At 34.0% G+C, this 20,775-nt stretch overlaps 1 protein-coding gene and 1 long non-coding RNA gene across 7 annotated transcripts in view; one reads left to right on the top strand and one right to left on the bottom strand.

Annotated features, from left to right (window-relative positions):
* Window positions 1-20,775, top strand: part of KIAA0391 (KIAA0391 ortholog) — a 111,744-nt gene that overhangs the window by 15,131 nt on the left and 75,838 nt on the right. The window lies entirely within an intron of this gene.
* LOC102891774 overlaps window positions 8,041-20,775 on the bottom strand; it is a 33,642-nt gene continuing 20,907 nt past the window's right edge. The window contains exons 2-3 of the long non-coding RNA XR_439201.2: window positions 9,242-9,371; window positions 8,041-8,880 (exon numbers count right to left, since the gene is read on the bottom strand). This is a non-coding gene — a long non-coding RNA (uncharacterized LOC102891774). The remainder of the gene's footprint in view (window positions 8,881-9,241; window positions 9,372-20,775) is intronic.

Below are 20,775 nucleotides of genomic sequence, written 5' to 3'. Positions count from 1 at the left end.
TTATTGAGACTTCTTTCATCACCTTTCACTTTCCAAAATGGAAATGTTTTTTTGTCTAATCATAAAAATAATATTATTTAAAAACTTCAGTCAAAATATACAACTCTAAAGAAGGAAATAATAGCCTACCATAGTCCTCTCAGTTTGAACTTTTAATGAAACTTTAATCACAATAGCAGTCTCCCATAATCCAGGGAGATTTAAGATTTAAGATTTATTTAAGAACTTCTTAAATAAAACTTTAATGATTGGGATTCTGTTTTCTGAAAAAGGAATTGAAGGAAGGCAAATTGCCTGTAGTACATTTAATTGAGTTTTTAAGGTTAAGTTTAAATCAAACCATTTGTTCTGCTCGATATTATCTCTTTAGTTAATTGACAGAAGGGAGGCCTTCTGGTGTTTTTCTAACTACAGATTTAAGACAGCACATGTGACCCAAATGAAATGTCAGTATAAGAACTGATCTAATGTAGGTTTGTTTGTTTTATTTTGTTTAATTTGAGAGTGGCAGCTGCAGACTTTGAAAGATGTGAACTAACTGAGTTTTTCATCATCGTCTTCAGAACCTTCCACTCTCATCTCCTATGATCTGGTTTTCTCTAAGATGAATTGAGACTTTTCCCCCAGATTTAAAAAAATGTTGAGTGGTAAATGGCAAACTTTGAGGGTTTAGTAGTTTAAAATACTGAGAAAGTAATGTAATTATCTGCAAAGCATAGTTCGAAAAACATGTTTTGAAGTCTCTATTTGTAAAAGCTCATTAATGAATAAATAGTCCTCAACTTACAAACATACCTAGTGAATACTTAGTCGCTAATGCTAGTCCCTGTTCCCTCTTCTTCAACTGAACAATTGAAAACTGGAAGATAGGCATGTGATCTCTGGATCATCAGTAGGTTGTTGCAAGAACTGTGGCCAAAAAATGTGAAACATCTAGAAAAACCAATGAGTTCAGAAGTATGAGAAGGGTAAAAACATAAAAAGAGAAGCAGGCTGACCCTTGGAGTGGCCTTATCAGCATCAAATATTTCCCTTATTTCTTCATTCTTTATTTTCTCTAATATAGGACTTGCTTAAATTCTACCAACTGGGATCCAGTCTTTTTTATGAGAATTAGCTAGAAGTAGTGCATTTCCTCCTGATGGGTAACGGAGTTGTTTTACAAAGGAATGATAATTGGGTGTGGGTGTGGGTATTTGATCGCTGCTATTTCAAAATTGGGTGAGTGATTTTCAGACAGGAGAACATTTTGGGGGACAGAGCGAAGGAGGATGCTAGAGTGAGAGGTTTCATGTAGATTATAGTGCTAGAGGCAGAAGGACAAAGGCATTTTAAGTTTAGGAAGTTTGAACAAGGCAGAAATGTACAAAAGAGAAACTTATTTTTTTCTTAGGCCAAGGGCAAAAGAATCTCATTTATCTTACACTCCATGATTTTTTTCTCCCTTGGATTCAGGCTAGGACTATTTTTTGTTATGGTGTAGCCCCATTATGTAGTTTGGCATGGAAATCCAGTCATTATTAATATAAATTTGTATTTATAGGAAAAGTATTGAATTCTAAATAGCCATCTTATGAGGGAATTTTTAGAAAACTATGTTGGAAGTGAAGCACTAACCAGTGACCACACTTCATTTTCTTTCAGTTGGAAGTTGAAAGAAAATGATTTCTGATTCAGTTTTTCTTTCACTGTAAACAAAATATATCAATTCTGTTGCCTTTTCCTTTGGTCTTCCTAGAGAATAGAATAATGTAAATAAGATGGTAGATTAGAAATAATAACACAGTGGTACTGAAGACAGCTTACTTTTGAGGAAAGAGAACACTATCAATATGAAAGAGCAGCAGCTGAAATGTTGAGAATAAGGGCAAAGCTCTCTTCCATTCTTCATAGCACAAACTGCTGATCTTTCTAAAGATGCCTCTCTTGCAGTCTTTCTTATCTCAATAAATACAACTAATACCACTTTTCCATGCAAGCTACTGTAAACTACACAACTCCAGTAGCCTCCTAACTTGTCTCCATGTTTCCAGTGCCCACGTCTGTTTTCAGTGAGAGTGATTCTTTTAAATCCACGTCAGATCATTTTACTCCTTTGCTTAAAAAGTCTCCAGTAGCTTTCCATTTCACTCCAGCTGAAAGTCCATTAGCCTCAGATCTTTTTTTATTTTTATTTTTCAATTAGAGTTGACATTCGGCATTATTTTATATTAGTTTCAGGTGTATAGCATCGTGGTTAGACATTTATAGAATTTACAAAGTGACTCTTGCTTCTTAGATCTTATTCCATTTCAGCCATATTGCACTCCCTGGTGGTTATTAATCCCACTAGATTTGCTCCTGCCTCAGAACCTTTGCACTTGCTATTTCCTCTTCCTCCAGATACCTGTATGATTATTCATCCACCTCCTTCAGCTCTTAAATATTGCCTTCCTAGAATGGTTCTTCCTAACCACCCTATTTAAAATTGCATGTATACCCTCACCATTACCCATACAACCCCTGTCTTCTGTCCCTGCTTTGTTTTTCTCCATAACACTTATCACTCTCTGACATACTATATATTTTATTTGCTTTTATTATCTGTTTTTTCTCTGTGTTAGAATAGAAGCTCTATGAGAGTAGGAATTTTAGTCTGTTTGAACTTTGTAGTATTACCATAAGTTAAAACAGCACCTGGCATAAAGATGCCCGATTTGTTGCATTAACCAATAATAGATACCATTTACTAAACACTTACTAAATATTAGGCACTGTGCTAGGATCTTTGTCATCTCTAATCCTTGTGATAAACCTGCAAGGAAGGCAGCATCCCCGTTTTGCTAGGCCTCAGAGAGGTTAAGTGACTTTGCCAAGCTATTTTGTTGTTGGCAGCAGAGCTGACATTAGAACTCAAGTCTGAGTTCTTTTCACTAAGCTTCTCAATGTTCATTATGACATACAGGGTCACTAAGAAATTTAATAAGATATTGTCTGGTGTTTTTCATTTGGGAAAGGAAAGTATGCAGTGCCTTACTAACAACAGATTCCATTTTGGATTATCTTGACTTTAAAAGATTAAAAGGAAATAAAATTGGGTGTTTAAAGGAGCATGCCTCAGTTATCTGGAATGTTTACCTATATGTAGAACATATTATTCTCCCGAAATGTGAAGTAGAAGGGAGTATTGTTTGTATTCTTGAAGAAGTTCAAAAGATCTTTTCAAATACTAGTTTTGCTTCTTAATTAGTTTTAACTATGATTTCTTTTTAAAGCAAACATTTACATTAGGATTATTATATGTTAGTCACTATATGAGTACTTTGCAACTATTAACTTATTTAACATCATCTTTGTCATAATCATGGGAAAGTTACTCATTCTCTGTTTCCTGACCTTTAAACCGAGAAGATCGGACTATCTATATGATCTCCCAGGCCCCTTCTAGCTCTGAAGTGTTAAGACTTTCTAACTATTGCCAGGTAACCTAATTATGTGTTAATTAAGACAGGTCATCTTTTCCTAGTGGGAGCAGAGATGACAGTGGAGCCCTGAAGACAGTACAGAATAGGAGAGGAAGTTGTGATTTAAGTAACTATAAGTGCTGAGTTGGTATCTAGCACAGTCTCAGTTTGGGAAGGAAGAAAGGGGTCATCAAATCGTTGTTGAGATTTTGATGGAGTGAAGCTGTTGACACTATCTCTCTGACTTCTTTTAATACCTTAAAGTAGAAATTCAGTTGTTTAAATCTTGAGCAAAGCACGACACCTTATTATCCAGCACTATTTTTTAGCTATAGATTTTAAGAAAAGGGAAATAGAAGAGTTAAGAATTTGGTACATAAAAATATCAAACTTGAATCTGATCAAGCATCTAGAGCAATGACTAATTTACAGGAAATATAGGGGACATATTATCAAGTTTGCAGCCATCAAATGGAAACCCTGTAAGACAGCCTAGTTTCTTGCAATAAGTAAATTGCAAGGAGAGAGACAGAAACAGCAACAGGCACAGAGACCTGTAGATTAAAAGCAGTTTGTGATATCTCAACCATTTGTGTGCATGGACTGTATTGGGACTTTAATTCCTCATTTGAACAATCAAAGAAATCTGAACATCAGTTGTTGGAGATATTAAGAAATTGTTGTTGATTTTTTAGGTGTATTAATGCTACTGAGTTGTGTTTAACGCTTTATATTTTAGAGTTACACACCAAAATATTTATAGATGAAATGATGCTATATCTGAGATATGCTTCAAAAATAACTGGGAAATGGGAGATGGAGTAGGTGGGGTTACGTATGAAACAAAATAGACCTTGAACTGATAAAGTTAGTTTTTGAGTTTATTGGGATTCATTATATTATCCTACTTTTGTATATGTTTGAAATTTACATTCTAAGTTTTTTTTAAAAAAAGACTGACATGTTAAATAAGTACACATGCTTTCAAGATAGAAGTTATGAAGAAGGAGATTATAAAACAATGTACCCTTAGTGAATTTCATGCAGAGGCAGCGTTTTCTGCAGAGTTTTTCCCCAAACATATATTCGTTATAAAAGATGAAAATAGTTCAGAAATATCAGTATAGAAAGTGAAAGTCCCCTTCTTTAATCAAATAATATTTTTAAAATGCTAAAAATTGTCATATCATTTGTACATGGTAATATATTCCTTTTTCCATTTACGAAAATGCATGAGAGATGAAATTTTGACCAAGAGCTGGAGAGAGATTTTCCACTGAACAGAATTGCTTTTGCTTTGCAAAGGGGAATTTGTTAACATTAGTTCTGGAGTTCTTTTAAAAATCCTGTACATGTTAATCCTTTATATAATAGTGGAAAACTGTAGCAAAAGTAGCAATCTGGAATACTCTAATGTGCATCTACTCCTGCCTTCAGTGCAGGTGTAGACCGCAGATTAATTCTGGCAGTGGTTAGGCCAGAAGGGAAATTTGAACCTGAGAGCTTATGTCCTCAGCAAAGCTAATTGGAAGATGTGGAGCAGGGGATTTCCACTCTTTGTTAATAAGATCTCCAGGCACATTTCCTCTTTGTTTTTGTATTTTCCTCAACTGTGAAGCAAAATGTGATTTACTTCACGCAGAGAAATAAAATGTAATTTCCTGCACTTAAGGTGCTGGCTTCTCTTGTGGAGAATTATAATTGCAAGAGTAGAATGTGTATGGATTGAGCTACCTACACATTTGATTTAAACACTAATTTTAAATTAGCTCACTGTATTTGTGCCAGTGGTGGATTTGCTTAGATGATTTGAATTAGCAGATAACTAAGGTTGTCTTAAAGGCAAGCATCTCTCTTGATGGACCACTGCTTTCATTAACAGTGTGATTGTTTGCAAGCTGACTGAAAAACCATGATGGCAAAATTGCATACTGCCATATTAATAAAACATACTGTAGCTCCTTGGCAGATTTATACTTTTTAAATGCTTGTCTTTTTAGTTGAAAAGATCAGTTAACCTGTAAAATTCTCCAAAATGAGAAAAGTGAGCAAATGGTATTTTTCAGGAAAATAGGATAAGCCCATACCTGATACTACGCCCAAAAGTAATGTAACTGGGAAGTGAAAAGAGCTTATTAGTAAATACTCAAGAGCTATTAAACATTAGGTGAATGGTGAAAAGCCTTATAAATTAATAACTGTTCTGCAGTCATTGTCAGTATCTCATAGCCTAATAACTGTGATTCATTTTTTCAAAATATATTTAGAAACCTGTACTACTTTTTTTTTTGTTTGGCTTTTTTTTAGTATTAGTTTCAAGTATACAGTACGTTGGTTAGACATTTATATGCTTTATAAAATGATCACCCTAATTGCTCCTTCTCTCCTCTGGTTTTCCACCTAGCCAATACAGTAATGCTAACTTCCTTCTCTATGCTGGGCTCCCCAAGCCTATGACCATCTATCAACTACAATTTGTACTTCTTCAACCCTCACCCCATTCTCCCAGCCCCCAAAACCCCATTTCCTCTGTCTGTCACCAAATCGTCCTCTATCTTTGTGAGTCAGTTTTTGATTAGTTTGTTCTTTTTGTTCCTTAGATTCTGCATGTAAGTGAAATCATATGGTATTTATCTTTCTTTGTCTGACTTATTTCACTCAGCATAATAACCTCTAGGTCCATCCATGTCATTGCAAAGGTAGGGTTTCATTTTTTTTTAATGGCTGAGTAATATTCCATTGTATATATGAACCATAAAATCTATACTACATTTAACCATGGGCCAGACCTTTAGAGACTGAAATTTTTGAAGTGACCTCTTCCCAAGTTACTCAATGTTGTGTTGATGGTACCAGGCTTCTGCTCCTGCAATCAGAGATACTCCATATGATTATTTGAAAGCAAGAATGGATTATTATTATTTTAAATGATTTTGTTTTTCCAGTTCTTTTGAGGTATAATTGACATGTAATGTTGTATTAAAGTGTAGAACATAATGATTTAAGATTTGTAAAGAACTGATTATTGTTAAGTACCAAATAACCTGAAAAATCGCTTTCAGAACTAACAGAGCTCAGTAATCAAATCCAAAGCACAACATTCGTTGTCACTGTCAGCTATGTCACCAGTAAAGCTAAATTAGTACTTAAATTCAAATGTGTTTACTTTTAATTTATCATTATTACGTTAGAATAAAACTTTTAAGGTAGAATACCCTTGTAGGTAAAGGAACGATAGTAGATTTGGGGGGAAAGGAAAGGACCATAATTCTCCCTTTCCTTGTTATGTGATTAACCGTGGTAGTTTTCAGGTTTTGAACTTCGGATTCTGAACCGCCAGAAATTTTGGTAAAATTTTGTGTGAATGTGTGTGTAGTGTTTTAGGTGGGTTACAGACTAGTAGGTAGACAACACACGTACATCCAGGGTAAAATTAAATTCCCAGTTTATATAGCTAAGGACACCAAAATTTAGTAGAAAATGGCCAGAGATGAAGCAGGTGCAGTGTATTTCAGCACAGTTTTCCTAGGACCCTGGAGTCCCTACATGGGACTGAGCAGCCAGTGACAATGTCCACCCACTGTAGGATATCCTTATCTTAATTCATGCGGCATCACAGACCTTTTGTATCTGTGCTGACACCACTGTTCACAAAGACACCACAATCTGCATGCCTCCTTTAAGAGGACTTTTATGAATTATTGAGCTCTCCTGGACTCCGTGTCCTCTCCTCACTAGAGGAGAAAACCCATTTCCCTGCAATGAGGGTAGGTATTTTTCTCCCAGAAGAGGGCCAAGAGCTTTTATCAGTGTTCTTAATGGGATATTTTCCTAAACTTTAGTTATCTCTTGTCATGTGACTCCCAAATTGTTTTTCTTTATTCCTGGTTGCTCTTTTAAATGCCATATCAACATAACCAACCATTTGTTGTTTTTTGGGGGATGGAAGAGTGCTTAACGCTTAGCTTACTATAATTTCCTTAACTAATGGCAGCAGAAGAAAAGGTGTGCTAACATGGATTAGCAGGAATTGCCACTGTGTCAAATGGATGCAAAGTGTGTCAAAGTTTACAGGAAAATAGAATTTCCCTTAATCGCATTGATTACTAGTGGAATGACTCATCTTGCAGTTGTACATTGCTCTTAAGTTATTCAGTGTGTGTGTAAGTTAGACAAGGGAGGGAAAACCACTGATGAGATGCACAAAACACGTCATTTGAGCTAATGACTGTTCCCGGGATATCCCCAAGATTTCTACCTCAGTATTGCCTCTCTTATTTACCGTTTGACTCTCACTGGATTTCTTTCAGAGTGAAGTTACTTCCCATTACCTTTCTGCCCTCCACTTGGACAGCTTCCACAGGTTACTTTCTTGTACTGCAGTGTACAAAGGTTTACTGTATGCTTACTTAACATTAATCAGGTTTAGTATTGTTTAACTCAGGCACTAGAAATTCCAGGAATTTAAAATTTTCCCTTTTCTGTTCTACCTTTTCTAGTCTTGATTTTTTTTTTTCATTAAAAGAGGACCAGAAGACAATCTAAACCATTTTCTTTAATTAGCAATAAAATTGAACATAGATGATAGTAAATTCTGCTTCATTGCTTTGAGAAATTATAAGTTTTGATGGCTTTTGCAGATACAACTAATAAATCATTGTTTCTTCTGCTTCGTAAACAAATAGCTCATTCATCTCAATGAAGTAATGAGTTAAGTAGGAACTGGAAATAGAGGTTCTGTGTTTTTTCTGTAGTCATTAACTTGATCTTCTTTCCCTTTCCATCTCAGTTTTCTCACAGGATTGTTTTGAGGATAGAATTAGAAGATATATGCACATTGTAAAGGTAAAGTAATCTACAAAGCTCCATGGCAGGCAGTGTCTGGCAGAGAACACTCGCTTTATGAATATGTGTGTACTGCAAGGGCAATTCATCTGGTCTCAATCTAAAGCCCTTCTAAAGGGGATGGACATGCTTTTCTTACATATATGGAGGCAGTTAGGTTATTGGTACTTATAGGAATCCATCTACTCTACCTCTGTATGAACACAGGCTCCCATTTCTGAGTCAGGAACAGGAAGCAGAGAAAGTTATTTTCCTGGTATCCGTTTTAAAACCCAAAGAGTTATAAATAATGACAAACTGTTGGTAAAACTTGTACCATTATTATTACTTACCCAAAGCATATATAGAGACTTTTGTACTATAGTCTTTTTGTAATCAAATCTCTTAATTCTGAGTTCTTACAATAGCCCTTTGAAGTAAGTATCCCCACTTTATACCTCAGGAACTTGAGGCCTGGAAAAGTGAGGTGACTTGATCAAAGTCATATAAGCTAATGGATGGCCCAGCAGAGAAGATGCAAACCCAGATCCGCTGATGGCTAATCCAGGCTCCTTAAGCATCCTCACAGCATCTCTGAGGACTGTACATGTGCCTGAGAAGGAAAATAATAATATTAGGTAGCTATACTTATTGTTAAAGGAAACATTTTGAGTTTGGTCATTTTTCGAGGGTGAGCAATAAAAAATCTATAAAGATTCTTAGAAAGAGCCTTGGGCAATTCTCTGTGTAATTGCTTTTCTCTGGGAATTCTTTTTGAGGGCTTTCAGTTCTATCTATGTATAGTGCTAAATTTTTCTTCAAAACTTTCTCTCCCCCACTTGAAAAATAAATGTTTATTTTCTGATTTCTTTTTGAAAAGTTTTACAGTGAGTTTTATCTGTGCAATATTTTTATTTTGGTTTTTTTTTTTTTTTTTTTGAGGGAGTGGGGAATCACCCAGTGAAAGAACTTACATACTCTGAGTGTCTGCTTCCAAGGAAGGAGGAACGTTAGGCACTGTGTTGGTACTTTGGAGCCAGTTCCTAGTTGGTTGTAAAGCAGAGGGGATTTCCAGGGTGTTTAAGTGCGGATGAACTTTTTAAACTGAAAGCAGAATTTAAAAAGAAAAAATGGTAAGCAACATTCTGGGTTTGCAGAATCCAAGACATGTTCTTGCCTTTCCTTGCCTGATTTGTTCCTTTCTATTTTGGGAGCATGATTCTGCAGTGAAAAGTATCTTTTTGCCTTTCTTTTAGCTCTTCTCTATAGGTCTGTCAGGATATGATATGGAAGGGAAGGAGAGGGATCAGAAAGAATACAGCTTTTGTTCTGTCTAGAAATTTACTTTAAAATAAAATTAATTCTAAACTATCTTTATCTGAATAAGATCTATTTCCCCAAAGCCCAGGCAAGATTTAAGAAATAACTTTATATTTGTGAGTAGATTCTGTTCTGTCTGGGTATTTAGTATAAAAATCTACTTGGAAATATACCTCACTGCTAGAGAACATGTGTCTTTTAACTCATGATTCTAGATGGTTGAGAAGTCTTTAGTGAAAGTTTTTCAGTCCTTTGTGTAGTCAATAGTGGACTTTCATTTTGTATTTCAAGACAAAAAGTAGATTATCTTCTGTCCCCCCTTCTTCAAGTGATAGATATTATAGGCCTATGATAAAATATATTGATAATGTTCCCTGGGCAAAATCGTGTTTTGTACATATCGCAGAGTCCCCTTGTTTGCAAGTACCCTATAGGCAATAGTCTTGATTGGCATGCCTTGCTTAAGAATATAGGCCACAACTTATTAATAGGTACTGTTCTGGAAGAAGGAAAAACTTACAAGGCAGGTACCAGGAGGTTCAAGCCCTGTGAAGACTGCTCCACCATCTTCAAACGCAGTTGTTTTGTTGTCTTCTGGCTTTGGAGGTTCCAGGCTAATTTTTGTTATTCTGAAGTATAGTGGAAGGATGACAGGATAGATTTATAGGTTTTGAATCTTAAACCTATTACTTACTAGTTATGTGATTGACTTAACTTCTCTGTGCTTTAGTCTTCTAATCTATTAAGTGGGAAAAACATGGTAATATCCACCTCATGCCATTGATAGAGGAATAAAAGAGTTGATATAGGAAGCACTTAGAATTTGTTTTTCTTGTTTTCCACATGGTAAGTAGAAAGCACTGTAAAAGTATTTGTGTTATTATTATTTGGCCTGGATGCATATGGGATTTTTTTCTTTAACCTCAAAATAAAAAATTTTGTACAGAGAGAAGTAGGTGAATTTTCATTGAGTTTCCCTGAATCTCTTGAGTCCTTAATGACTTAGATGCTTTCTATCTTAGGAAAGGTTTTTTTTAATGATTAGTTCTCATCCTTTTGTTTTGATATATTCCTTGGGAACACCCTTGTGAGGCTTAAGTTGGAGCTCTGTTTTCTGGCCTTTATGCCTATAATGTTTTTTCTCTTAACATTCTCTTTTTGTTCTTTTCCTCTACATTGTAATAGAATTTCTCAAAAGTTTGTGCTGCATTTCACAAAATCCATGTTCGAGTGTATTATTTCCAATCTTTACTTTCAATGATGATTTTCATTCTGTTGTTGCATTTTGTTTTTTTCTTACATTTATATTTTATTTTTGCCAGATCCCTTTGCATCTCTTGCTGTTCTCTCTTTAAAGCTCATTGCTCTTTCTTCATAGATACAATAAAATATCCTCTGCCTATCCCTTACGTTTTTGGTGTTTCCCAGGGCTTCGGTTTCCCAGGGTTTCCTTCCTCTTCTTCTACTTCCCAGGGTTTCCTTCCTCTTCTTCTTCACCCACTCTTGTTTTCCCTACCACCTGTATGCCAGGTACTTCACATATCTACATAGCTCCAACCCTTGCATTCTCACTGAACCCTTTATTTCCTATTGGGCATCTTTCTGAATAACATTTTTTCAGTGACAAGATAAGAGTGGTAAACTATTTTATTCTTTATCTGAAAATGTTACTTAAATAATAGTTTAATTACATAAATTTTAGTATTTTCCCTCAACACTTTGAAGATCGTATTCCATTGTCTTCTGGCCTCCATTTTAGGTACTGTTGAGAAGTTCTGTTCCATTGTAGATGATCTCTATCCTCCTATTGCTCTTAAGATTTTTTTTTTCACTTCTGTTTCACTATGACGCGTATGTATGAATGTATTTATTTTTCCTTGGGATTCACTGAATCTGAGTTTCCTGAATCTGAGGTTTCATTTCTTGAATCAGTTCAGAATAATTTTCAGCCTTTATATCTTCAACTATTGCTTCTCCCGAAATTCCTATTAGACTTTCATTGCACCCTTTTACATTCACCTCCATGTCTCCTTCTCTTTTTCATATATTTCATTCCTTTATCTCTCTGACGTGAATTCTGGGTAGCTTCCTCAGATCTATCTTCTAGTTCACTACTTTTCACTTCAGATGTGTCTATTCTTCTCTCTACTCATTCATTTAGGGTTTTTTCCCCTAATGATTCCATTATTTACAGACCATAAAATTGACCTATTTTAAGCATACAGTTCCATGATTTTTGAGTAAATTTGTACATTTGTGTAACCATCATCACAATTCAGTTTTAGAATACTTCTGTCACCCTAAAGTTTCATCATGCCCTTTTGACATCAATCCTTGCTCTCTCCCCTGGCCCTAAGAACCATTGATACGCTCTCTGTCTCTGTAGTTTTGCCTTTACTAAAAATTTCATATAAATAGAATCATATAATCTGTAACTTTTTTGTCTTTCACTTAACATAATGTTTGTTTTTATACTACATTAGATTTAGTTTTAAATATAGTGTTTTTGAATTTGTGTTGTTACATGTACCAGTAGTTTATTGCTGAGTAGTATCCCAGTGTATGAATCTGCCACAATTTGTTTATTCACCAGATGATGGACATTTGTATTTCAGATGATGGACATTTGTATTTTCCCCTCATTCATTTTGTTTTGATTATTTTAGGATTTCAATTTTAGAGCTTCTCTTTCAGATTTTCCTCTTCAGTTTTTTTATGATCACTGTCTTTTCTTAAAATTCTGATTCTTTTACATTTTAATTATTGTTACTTATTTATATTGTCTCTTAGATTTTTCTATTATCCTTTATCCTGAGTTCTTTGGGCTCTAATCCTGTCGTTTAGAGGGCTCACACATGAGGGATTATTTACATTTGTGTTCTGCAATTTTAAATTAGTACAATTTTAGAGGAGCTTGCTCTTTCTATGAGAATCCCTTTGTTTCTTAAATTGTTGATAATGTCCCTCCAGAGAGGTTTTGTGTTTGCTTTTGCCAGGTACCTAAGAGATATTAGTAGACCAGAACCAGTTTTTATGTACTTTCTTGACAGGGCATGATGATTTTGTATTACATGGTTTGTCTAAATTTGTGTTCCAAACCCATTTAAGACTTAAGCCTGGAGTTTCTTTTTCTAAAAAGACTTTTTTCCTACTTAGATCCCTGGAAGAAATAGAGAAGGTGGTATATTGTGTTTTGACATCAGTGTGCTCATTTGTAAAGGTTCTTCATTTATTCAGGAGTTCACTTCCAATTTCTCTCACCATTTGTACCCAAGGTTTGAGAGATCTACAGTTCCCTGCAGAGAATATCAAAAGCCAAGCCCCTGTTTGCTAATACCCATTCCATTTTTCCTTTTTAGTTCTCTTCTGGACAATATTAGCATCAACTCTTATCCTTACCATTTTGATTTTTGTTAACAATAATCAAAGATCTGGCTTCATCTCTGTCACTTAGAGATTTCTTTCTTTCTTTTTTGTAAGTTCAGTGATGCATTTAATCTTTTCGTTGTATTATCCAGCCTTTTTAGATATTTGTAGCAGGATGGTTTTTTTGGTTGTTGGGTTTTGTTGTTGTTTGTTTTTTCATCTTACTGGAATCAGGAAACTCAGATAAGATTCTAAGTATTTTAAATAGGATAGTACACTATAGAAATTATAGCTACAATTACTAAATGAAAGAAATCTAAAACATTAAATGAGTATGCTATTAAATGAGTATAAGCGTCCTTAGATTATTTGTTAGATTACAGTCACATTTTCCAACATGTGACTTCATTTTTCCCTGGCTACATTAAGGCAGTCATGTTAGTGTTCCTTTTATTGAGGATTTATTTGGATCCCATGGTTTAAAGAGACACACAAAAAAATTTGGCTGTTAGATACAGAGATGCATTTTTTTAGTTGTTGTTCCCATGTTAAAAGCAGTGCTTCCAACCAAAATAGCTGGTATTCCCCTGTTTTTCCATATCTACTATGACTAAAGCCAGTTGTTTTAATAATCCCCTTCTTTGGAAAATATTATCGGATTTTTGCCGTACATTGGATATAATCAACATGTTAAGAACACTGTTTCTTTCATGATATAAAGTTTTGAGTATACATTTTTGTAGTCCTCCTGTTTCCCCTTGGTTGCTACACTAGAGTACATCATTAACTAAAAATAAATAAGAGATCTATTTTGAATTTTCTGGTGAGATTTGTTATCAAAGTCTCAGAATAGAAGTAAACCATCATAAATATATGGAGTTTCATTTCAAAAAATTGAAGTATTTTAACCTAAGTGGAAAAGTAAAGAAGTCTTAGTGTCTCTTTTCATTTGTTGAGAAAAAATCAGTCGCTTAACCTGTTTGCTTTCTCATCCATAATGTAAGAGGAGTAATAAATGGAAGAATCAAGTTCTACTGCCGTGTATCTTGTTAAGAGTCATTTATAATTATAAAGTCAGCTCTTCGAAGGCAGGTGCTGGATCACCTCTGTTCTAGAGCTCATGTGTCATGTGTAGTTTATAAGCTGTGCCATTCTTTTATTTCTTTCTTGCTCCACATTTTTGGGTCATTTTGCTCCTCATATGCGATTAGGTAACAACCACAAAACAATAAATATCAGTTCTGCTTCCTTGTTTCTCATAAGTTGAATAAAGTAAAGAATTGAAAACTCTTGATTAACTATTTTAGAATTCTTACTACATTTATTTATTCTTTTCCATATTATAGTATTAAGCAAGAGTTGATTTTTTTTTTTTTTAATTTAAACTCAGTGCATAATTGCATAAAGACTTTCTGCTTATTCTTTGAGCTTCCATTTGCCTATTTGTTAATCCTCAAACATGCAGTTCTTTGGTGTTTAGTAAGGACCTTGGCAATTCTTTCCTCTGCCTAGAAGTTTCTTCCCCTGAAGGGAGCATGGTTTACTCCTTCACTTCATTCAGGTCTGTTTAAAGGTCACCTCATTAGAAAGGCCTTTCCCTTTAACCGTATCTAAAACAGGCTAGGGAGAGTGGTGCTAATACCTACTCTGCTTAATTTTTCTTCAAGGCACTTTTCTCTACCTGAAATTAAATATCTATTTGTTACCTTGGTATTGCTTGTCTCCTCCGCTAATATATAAACTCCATGAGGGCAGAGAATTTGTTTACTATTCTGTTCCTAAGAATTAGAACGTTATTTGGCACATAATATATACTTAATGAAAATCTGTTGACTGACCAAGTAAATGAATTATAATCTTATGGCCTAAGAGTGGAATCTAGCCCATGAATGTTTTTTTGTTTGAGCTTCTTTTTGTTTTGCTATCTTAAAAAGTTGTTGGACATATTTCAAAATGCCAGATTTTTTACTTCCCTTGAAAATTAAATTTGGTAATCCTGCATCTTTATTTTTGTGTAGTAACAATTAGCTAGACTGAGCATTGGGCTGCTTGCTTTCTAAAGAAACTACATTCGTCAATTTGTCATAGTCTCTGCCTCTTTCTGTCAAATATTGGACAATGAGACGCCATTTTCTATTTGTCATTTTGCCTCTCTGTTATGTTTTCTTAGACTTGGCTCATTTTACTTTTTTATGTTACCTGCCTGGTTCCTGTAGGCATTTGAGTTAACAACCTCTGTTGCAAGTCATAAAAGTCATAATATTTACTACAATTTCTCTGAAGTTATACTTTTCAGATTTAAACTTAAAAGTATGAAATGAAATGAGGGAAGATGATAGAAGTTGTGACTATTATTAAAGGAGATACACGTTGAATTTATAAAGCCTATGTGTTACAAAAATGAAGAACTCCCTTCATGAGCACATGAAAAGATGCTCAGCATCCTTAGTCATTAGGGAAATGCACATTAAAACCATAATGAGATCCCACTGCATGCTGAGAAGCATGGCTCTAATCAAAAAGATAGACAACAATAAGTGTTGGTGGGGATGTGGAAAGACTAGGAGTCTTAAACATGGCAGTTGGAAATGTAAAGTGGTATAGCCACTTTGAAAAACAGTCTGGCAGTTCCTCAAAAAGTTAAATATAGAGTTACCATATGGCCTGACAATTTCACTCCTAGGTATATACCCAAGAGAAATGAAAACATACATCCATGCAAAACTTGTACACAGATGTTCATAGGAGCATTGTTCATAATAGCCAAAAAGTTGAAATAAACTAAATGTCCTTCAACTGATAAGTGGATACAATAGAATGTTGTTCAGCAATAAAAAGAAATGAAATCTGATCCATGCTACATGGATGAGCCTTGAAAACATTATGCTGAGTGAAGGAAGTCAATCACAAAAGATCACATATTTGTATTATTCAGTTCATTTAAAATGTCCAGAATAAGTAAATCTATAGAGACAGAAAGTAAATTAGTGGTTGCTGTGTGATAGGGTGACAGAATGGAGATTGACTGCTAATGAGTGTGGAGTTTCTTCTAGAAGCGACAAGAATATTCTAAAATTAGATTGTGATGATATTGCACAACCTGTGAATTGAATTGTACACTTCAAACAAGTGAATTGAATGGTATGTGAATTGTATCTCATTAAAAAAAAAATTTTAAACTCCTTTTATTAACAGTGAAGAAACAAATGATCAAAAGATTGGTGGATTTCCATATACCAGATCATTAGTCTGCAATCAAGCACAATCCCAGCAGTAGCCCTACAAAGAAATAAGTGTTCTTCATTTAAATTTACTCTCCATTAAAACAGCTAAGCTTGCAGATTTGTAAAGCCCTGTGTCATAGTTTGCTATTTCAGTAGGTCAGTTCTTTCTTTGTCATGTCTTTTCAACGTGATCTACTCAGTGGCTTTTGACTGCATCCATAAATTTGTGTAGTTTGAAAAGTGAACATCTTGGAGGCCCAGCGGAAGTATTATAAATAATCCCTGACCAATAACATTAGTGATGGGAAAAAAAACCAGTCTGATAGGTTAGATTCTTCTGTCTGTCTACTAGAAGACCTGGATCAGGAGGATAATCTTTGGATGAGATTTTATTGGGATTTTCTTATACATCCTGTGATTACACAGAGGCTCCTGAGACTCACCTTTCAAACAAACCATCTCAAGTATACCCTTTTCCATTCTGTGATTTTAAGGGATTTCCAAGTCTTGTTAACATAGAATATCAGAACTGGAAGGGGATTTTATAAGTTATCTAGTTTGACTCTTGATTTTTACAGATGTCCATTTTGCCAGTAATACTGAAATACCTCAGTTTGTCATTACTCTTGAAGTGAATATAATGTACTAAGAGCAGCACCAAAATGATAATTTGGAAGTGTAGTGGAAAATCTTGTCCATGTTAATTATTAGTGAAACTTGAATTTTAGAAATTTAATGCACTCGTTTTGTTTCTCTTGATGCATTTAGAGTGAAATAAAAATGGTTATATGTAAACTATTTTAATTCTCCTTAATAGCTTTATTTCCATTTGTGAAAAATAGTATTCCTATTCTAACCAATATTTAGTTAGTTTTGATTTTAATTGGAATGTTCTAAACACTTGTAGGAAATATATTTGAGCATAGAAATTTTAAAAGTGTTTTTTGCCTGATACCCTGTATAACTACAGGCTTGGTTTAAATGGATAATTCTAACCTCTTAATGAATAAAGCAAAAACTTTTTCCTCTTTTACTCTTATTCTTCTGCTAACCTTATTAAAGTGTATTAACTGATAATTAATCCATAGTGTGTTGGTTTAATTAGAGCAAAGATTTGAGGTTCTTAACTCCTCTTTCCCAGGTTGGTTTTGCAGAGAAGAAAGCACGGGGGCAGGAGGCTGAGGGGGATACAGATTTTAGAGATTCTGCGGGCATAGTTTTACTTGGTTTGGAGGCTTTATCAGAGTTTTGTTGCTGAAATCACTGGGCATATAGAGGATAATGTTTAGTCAAATAAAGAACATTGAAAAGTTAAAAACAACAAAAACAACAACAACAACAGTGTTTCCTGAGTAGAAAAGAAAGAGGTAGGTCCCCCACAACTGGAGTTGGCAGGGATAGTAAAGCCAAAGAAGTCAAATGGGAAATGAAAGCATGCATATGGATCAATGTTTATTTTAAAGATGAAATATATATAGTATTAGAATTTTCTTTATTTTATTTTTCAATCAGCTTTATTAAGGTATAGTTAACATACACTTAAATTTGCCAGTGTACAATTCAGTGAGTTTTGACTTATGCAGGCAGTTGATAATAACCTCCATAATCAAGATATGGGACATTTACATCCCCCTTCCCCCAACAGTTCCCTGGTGTTCATTGCAGTCAGTTCCGTCTCTCTACTTCCTAGAACCATTAATCTGCTTTCTGTTAGTATAGTTTTGTTTTAAATTTCATATAAATGGAATCACAAAGTATGTAAGTAGTTTTTTATGTCTACCTTTTTTCATTTAGCATAATACTTTTGAGATTCGTCCATGTTGTTATGTGTAGCAACAGTTTCTTTTTATTGATAAGTAGGATTCAATTGTCTGGATACTACTTTTTATTCCCATTCATTTACCAGTTAATGAACATTTGAATTGTTTCCAGTTTTTGGCGATTAGGAAAAAAGTCATTATTAACGTTTATGTATTAGTCTATGTATGGATGTAGATTTTCATTTCTCTTCTATAAATACCACAAGGTGGGACTGCTGAGTTGTAAGATAAATAAATGCTTAACTTTATAAGAAAGTTGCCAAACTGTTTTCAAAATGGTCGTACCATTTTGCATTCCCATTCAATGTTTGAAAGTTTGAGTTGCTCCACATACTTGTTTTGGTCAGTCTTTTTAAATTTAGCTGTTCTAGCAGGTGCATAGTATCTCATGGTGGTTTTAAATTTACATTACCCTACTGACTAATTATGTTGAGTATCTTTTCATGTACTTATTGCCCTAACAGAAGTTCTCCATCTTTGTAGCATTGATACAATAATATTATCTAATCCATAGTTGGTACTCAGGTTTTGTCACTTGTTCCAATAATGTCCTTTTATAAGTGTTTCCTTTTCTAGATCTAATCCAGGATCACACTTGAGGTATAGTTGCCATGTTTTCTTGGTCTCTTTCCAACTGCAATAAAAATTTCAGTTTTCTTTGAACTGAGAATAACAAAAAACCTGTAGGCCTATTTTGTAGAATGTCTCTCAATTTGAGAAATTGCTTTATCTGATATTTCTTTATATTAGATTAAAGTCATGCCTTTTTGACTAGAATATCACAAAAATGCTATTGTCCTTCTCCAAGACATTATATCAAAAAGCATACTATTTGAATATTGGTGATGACTTTATGCATTGCCTTAGAAATTTTTGCTAATTCCGATGTGAAGAATATGCCAGTTTTCTTCTAGAGTTTTCGTAGTTATAGCTTTTTGGTTTAGATTTATGATCTATTTCAAAATAAATTTTGACTTATTGAGATAGGGATTGAAGTTCATCTTTCTCCAGCTCTTTCTCTTGCTAATTTTCTCGTTTTTCTGTTTTCTATTTCTTTGATTCTGTGCTTTGTTAATCTAGTTTAGTTAAAATTTAATTTGTTCTTTTTCTAATTTAAGGGGAAAACTTAGATCAATGATTTTAGACTTTTTTTCAAATAAGCATTTAAAACTATGCATTTCCCTCTAAGTATTGCTCTAATGCATTCCGTAACTTTTGATATTTTATATTTTATTACTACTTAGTACAAAATATTTTATAATTTCCTGTGTAATTTCTTTTTTGATCCATGGGTTGTTTAGAAGTATTATTTAGAAATATTTGGGACTTTTATAGATATCTTTCTGCTATTGGTTTCTGATTTAATTGTGTGTATGGGATCAGCAAACATACTCTTTCAGAGTGTAATATTTTGAAATGTATTGAGACTTATTTTATGATCTAGAGCTTGCGGTCAATCTTGGTGTTCCATGTATACTTGAAAATAATAAATATTCTGCCAGTGTTGGGTATAGAATCCCTTAGATATCAATCAAATCAAAGTAATTATTGGTGTAGTTCATGTCTTCTCTATCTTTACTGATTCTTATCTACTTGTTCTATCATTATGGAGAGAGGAATGTTGAACTCTCCATCTATAATTATAGACTTATTTGTACCTCCTTTGTACCTCCTTTAAGTTCTGTCAAGTTTTGCTTAATGTATTCAAAGCTCTGTTCTTATTTATGAGTATGACTTCTTGATCTGTTGATCTTCTCATTATGAAGTGTCCCTTTTCCTTTTTTGTAATACTGTTTTTCTTGAGGTCCGTTTTGTTTATAACATTCATGTTACCACTTCAACTTTCTTAAGCTTACTGATATATGTTTTCCCCTGCTTTTCACTTTCAGCTTATCTGTACTTTTATATTTAAAGCACATCTATTTTAAACAGCATTTTTGATGGTGTCAAATTTAAGTATTTTGCAATTTGTTTTCTATTTATGTACTTTTTATTTTCAATCCTTCTGTTCCTCCTTTCATTTTTTTTTTTTAGGGGGGGTGAATTAATCAGAATTTTTTAAATGTTTCATTTAATTCTTCTGCTGGCTTTTCATCTGTACCTTTTTTTGCCTTATTTATTTTATTTATTTTTTTTGATTGGCATTTGAAGCTGAAAGCTTTCTTTAAAAAATTTTTTTAAAAATTTTAATTAATTTCAAGTATCTAGTACATTGGGTTGACATCTATATAGTTAGTAAAATGATCTCCCCAATTGCTCCCTCCCTCCCCTGACCCTCTACCTAGACGATGTATTAATGCTAATTGCATTCCCTATGCCATGCTCTCCATCCTCATGACCATCCATCAGCTACTAATTTGTACTTCTTTAACCTTTCACCCCATCTCCCAGCCCCCCAAACCCTCCTCCCTTCTGTCTGTCACCAAATTGTCCACCATATTTCTGAGTCTGTTTTTGATTAGTTTGTCCTTTTTACTCCTTAAATTCTGCATATAGGTGAAATCATATAGTGTTTATCTTTCTCTGTCTAACCTAAATACCTTCTAGGTTCATCAAAGCAATATCTTTTTCTATTCCCTTCCTTTTCATATGTAGGGGTCTTTTTTTCTTATCCTTTCAGGCACTCTATCTTTTGTTTGGAACACTTAATTCTTTTCCATTTAAGGTACTTATTGATAGGAATGTAGTTGTTACTATTCTTTATTCCTGTTTTTGATACATGTTTTTTCTTCTTAAAGAAGTCTCTTCAACATTTCCTGTAATTATGGCTTTGTGGTG

Source organism: Pteropus alecto, unplaced genomic scaffold (genome assembly GCF_000325575.1).
Source record: "Pteropus alecto unplaced genomic scaffold, ASM32557v1 scaffold104, whole genome shotgun sequence".
Lineage (NCBI taxonomy): Eukaryota > Metazoa > Chordata > Mammalia > Chiroptera > Pteropodidae > Pteropus > Pteropus alecto.
This window is presented reverse-complemented; position numbering and strand designations above follow the sequence as displayed.